At 36.3% G+C, this 4,774-nt stretch overlaps 1 pseudogene; it reads right to left on the bottom strand.

Moving 5' to 3' along the window:
• Positions 1-1,287: 1,287 nt before the first annotated feature.
• The window catches only part of LOC104983167, a 3,948-nt pseudogene continuing 461 nt past the window's right edge, over positions 1,288-4,774 (bottom strand).

Genomic DNA, 4,774 nt, shown 5'->3' with positions numbered 1-4,774 from the left:
GGCTTGCTGCAGTCCATGGGGTTCCAAAGAGTCAGACATGACTGAGCAACTGAACTGAACTGTCATTATGTTCATTATTGTCATACATGTCATTATTGAGGATTAAATCTTTGATCTTCACCTTTATGTTGTCTTCCTCTGATACACCTAAGCACAGCAGCAGAATATACATTCCCATCACTGACTCTGACCTATATTTTGTCAAATATTTTTTTAGGATTATTCTACACTTGAATTTAAATAGTAAGTGAAAGTCTTTTACTTTGAGAAAAATCATCTATTTTGAGGAACTAAGGGATTTATATTTTCTTTTTTGTAGCAAAGTCACTTGTGGTTTATTTATTCTTTGATCATATATACTTAATGTCAAACCCAGTTAAAATAGCAGGAGTTCATGTGTGTGTATATACATACACATATAAAAAACATATATTTTCCCCAGTACTTACAATGTCACGTTGGAAGCAGATCACACAATGACTTGCTTTTCAGAGGGACATGCCATGTAGACTATAAGACTGGACTTTACACTATGTTCTACTTAGATCTATATATTCTTTTCACTTAAGTAAAATAATAGTGGTGTACAGATACACACAAAAAAATCTGTAGATATTTGATTTAAAAAAAAATCTAGAGTTGTAGGACATGAGGCTAGGTATATAGTTCTGAAAGGAGTTTGCAGTATGTGATTGTTCCTAATTTCCTATAACTGTCTTTTTGTTGTTGTTTAGTCACTGAGTCATGTCCAGCTGTTTTGCATCCCCATGGGCTATAGCCAACCAGACTCCTCTCTCCACAGGATTTCCCAAAAAAAAAAAAAACTGGAGTGGGTAGCAATTTCCTTCTCCAGGGGATCTTCCTAGCCCAAGGATGGAACCTGTGTCTCATGCATTAGCAGGCCGATTCTTTAACTGTCTTTGGCCTTTTAACATATTATTACCTTTTACACCTTGAGGCCGAGTATTTTGAGGGCTATGTCTCCCCCAGGTTTAGCCTTCAATACTAGCAGTATCACTCTTTCTCCAGACTTTTCAATGTGTTTTTACTCTGTAAAATGTTTTCTTTTTTCTTTTCTTTTTTTTCTTTTAACAGAGGGGATTATTAGTGAAAAGTGAAATCAAGGAAAACACTTTGAGAGGAAAATAAAAAAGGAAACACTGAAGGCAAGCTGTTGTTGAAGGCTTGGCTTTTACACATTCTGACTGTTTTTCCCATTAGCATGAGAGAATTAGCAACAGAAGGAGTGATGAGAAGACAGTTACTGGCATCAAAGACGAATGACCTTCAAGTCATTAACCTTCCTTCCCAGAATCTTTTATTGCACCAAACTCTTCTTATGGAATTTTTCATCTCCATGTTTTTAAGTGTGTAGATAAGCAGGTTGAACATGGGGACAATAATTGTGTAGAAGAGTGCGAACACCTTATCTTCTGGTAGTGTTGAGACAGGTCTAATGTAAACAAAGAAGACAGGTGGGGAAAAGAGGATCATGACAGTGATGTAGAAACTATAGGTGGAAAGTGCTTTATGGCAGCTTTCTGCAGAATATGTGTGCACATTATACAAAATCAAAATGTAGGAGGCCATCAAAACCACAAAGAGCACCAGTCCCATCAAGTCAGAATTGGCAATGACAAAAAAGCCAGTTTTGTGTGTATCAGGGCAGGCTAGTTTCAACAAAGGATATGCATCACAGAAATAGTGATATATTTCACTGGGGCCACAGAAAGGTAAAACAATTGCAAGAAGAAAGAGACCAAGAGAATGAAGAAGTCCCCTGTACATGATGTTATGAGAATTGAGTGACGTCTTTGCCTGTTCATGATGATGGCTTAGTGGAGAGGTTTGCAGATGGCCACATAGTGGTCATACGCCATCCCTGTGAGGATGAAGACCTCAGTCCCCCCAAAGAAGTGTGTGGTGAAAAGCTGTGTCATGTAGTTTTTATAAGAAACAACCTTTTTCTCCATCAGTAAGTCAGTCGTGAGTTTGGGTGTCACAGTGGAGGTGTAGAAGAGATCTGAGGGTTAAGAAGATAGTTAAGGAAGAAGTACATGGGATGGGTGATTAGCTGACTGCATGTAATAGAAATCATGATCAAAGTCCCCAACCAAATAGCCGGTAACAGAGTAAGAAAAATAAAAAGCAGAGGATCTGGAATTTCTTGTCCATAGAAAGTCCCAAGAGAATAAATTTAGTAACATTACTTCAATCTTCCCTGATTTGATGATGTTCAAGAAAATTATCTGAAATGACAAAGGTAATGAAATGAATCAATGATGAGAAAATGGAAACCTAATATTTACTTAAAATGGTACCAATGCCTTTTAAAGACATGTTGAGACCCACTCAAATCACTTTCATTTAATGGAACTTTTTTGAATATCTGTACTAATATTCTTCTAAGAGCTAAGAATACAATGGCAAATTAGAGAAAGTTCCAGTTTTTATATAATTTAAATTATTTTGTGAGGAAACAAGAAATTACATTTGTGAAGAATGAAAGAAGAGATAATCTTAATAGTGTTAAGTAGGGTGACATATAATGTGCCAATTTAGGATATAAAATAGAGGTAACTACAGAATTTGCTTGATTAAATGGTTTCAAATGAAATCACAAAATTGGTGTAGGATGTGTGGGTGGGTTTTACAGTGCTTGGCACATAGTCAATGCTAAATAAATATAAACTAAATTAAAAAAGCAAAATTGAAAGCAAACAATGTGCTATAGTTTTGAAGGAATAATAAAAGAAATAAGCAATCACCCATTAGTCAGGTAGTTCATGATAAAACTGAGGAACAAATAATTTCTATAAGTGGACTCATAATCCTTTTTGATTTATAAGAGGAAATAATTCCATCATGTGAAATACTCAATGAAACTTTTATATTTCTTAAACTTTATTTGTAACATCTATAGGTTAATGTATCTACAACTCTGCTTTTTCTATTTGCCTGCATTTCTCTTGCAAGATTATTTCCTCTTTCAAGATAAATTTACTTTCAGAAGCTATTTGACTTACATCTTATAGTTGCCTAAGTTGGAAATATAGAGAAATGGACTCCTTTAATTCAAAAATAATTTCCCCCAAACACAATACAATAAACAAAATGTAGCACTTCTTCCCTTAATTTCTTAGAGAATTCACCCACACAATCTGCAAGACTATATAAAAGAATGTTTTCAATTCTCTAAAATAGAAACACTTTTACCTACATTCAGCTAATCATCTGGTAAATACACTATACGAATAGACAAACTACCTAGTTTTTCCTCTCTCATTCTGTTGTTTAGTTCTTCATTCTCTACGATCCCAGGCTCCCACTCATAAAATAAGAGATAAGATAGTGTCTGAAGATCTCCCAAGATTCCAATACTTTGTGACTTCTGATTCTCCATTAATCTGGGGAAGATATCTGTCTCCCTCTCTCCTGCTTGCCTTTCTCTGCTTGATACATGGAGACTATAAAAAATAAAAAATACAGTATCAGCAAGTGGTTATTTCATTACAGTTCCTGTGCCTCAGTTTACTGTAAAACTGAGGTAAAGATAATATCTCTTTATATGCTATTTTATTAAATAAAAATTACTGAATATGAAATTTCTTAAAGCATATATGGAAAGTACTATACATTGAATAATTTTTGGCCATCCTCTAAGTTACTAAGGGCTTCCCTGGTGGCTCTGATGGTAAAAATCTGCTTGCAATGAGGGAGACTAGGGTTCAGTCCCTGGGTTGGGAAGATCTCCTGGAGAAGGGAATGGCTACCCACTTCAATAAATAAGTTTGCCTGGAGAATTCCATGGACAGAGAAGCCTGGTGGGCTATAGTCCATGGAGTGACAAAGAGTCAGACACAACTGAGGTAATAACACATAGTTACTAAATACAAGATCAAGGCCCCAGAGAAAATGCAAGTATACCAGCTCAGGAACTGCGTATTATACTATTCTTCTCTGAACAATATAAGAAATATTATTAATATTAATATCAGAAATTTGGAGATAGACCCGAGTTCAGCACACAGCTCTGATACTCAAATGCAGGAGTCTTCACCTCCTTTAACACTTTGTCCTTCTTCCTTAAAATAAGCATGCAGTGCTTAATTTACAGGACTATTGTGGAATGTAAATAAGCTTACATATACAGAACTTGATGCTCAAAAACATGCTAGTTTCACCTCCTTCCTCTTGAAACCCCCATAGTGTTATAAATTTAAGCAATCCTTTAACTATTCAAGTAGGACTAGATTCTAGCAATTAAGGTTATAAATTCTGGACCTACATAGAATGAGATACCAGCTCCAAAATCCTCTTGGAGCATAATCACAGACAAAATATGTAACCTCAACTTCTTCATCTATAAAATGAGCAATACTGTAATTAACTCCGAGATCTGCTATAAAGATGTGATGAGTTCACTCATGTAACAGCTTAGAACACAAAGAGTTGGACATGACTGAGCAATTTTCACTAGGACAGAAAGTGAAAGTGAAAGTGGCTCAGTTGTGTCCCACACTTTGTGACCTCATGGACTATACAGCCCATGGAATTCTCCAGGCCAGAATACTGGAGTGGATAGCCGTTCCCTTCTCCAGGGCATTTTCCCAACCCAGGAATTGAACCCAGGTCTCCTGCATTTCTGGTGCATTCTTTACCAGCCCTGCCACTGGGGAAGCCCTTTGGACAGACACTGGTATATGTTAAGAAAAAACATTTAGAGGGGAGGAGCCAAGATGGCGGAGGAGTAGGACGGGGAGGTGAAGAAAAG

Source organism: Bison bison, unplaced genomic scaffold (genome assembly GCF_000754665.1).
Source record: "Bison bison bison isolate TAMUID 2011002044 unplaced genomic scaffold, Bison_UMD1.0 scf7180017861828, whole genome shotgun sequence".
In the NCBI taxonomy this organism is placed as follows: Eukaryota; Metazoa; Chordata; class Mammalia; order Artiodactyla; family Bovidae; genus Bison; species Bison bison.
The sequence above is the reverse complement of the archived record's forward strand: the minus strand, read 5'-3'. Positions and strand labels throughout refer to the sequence as shown.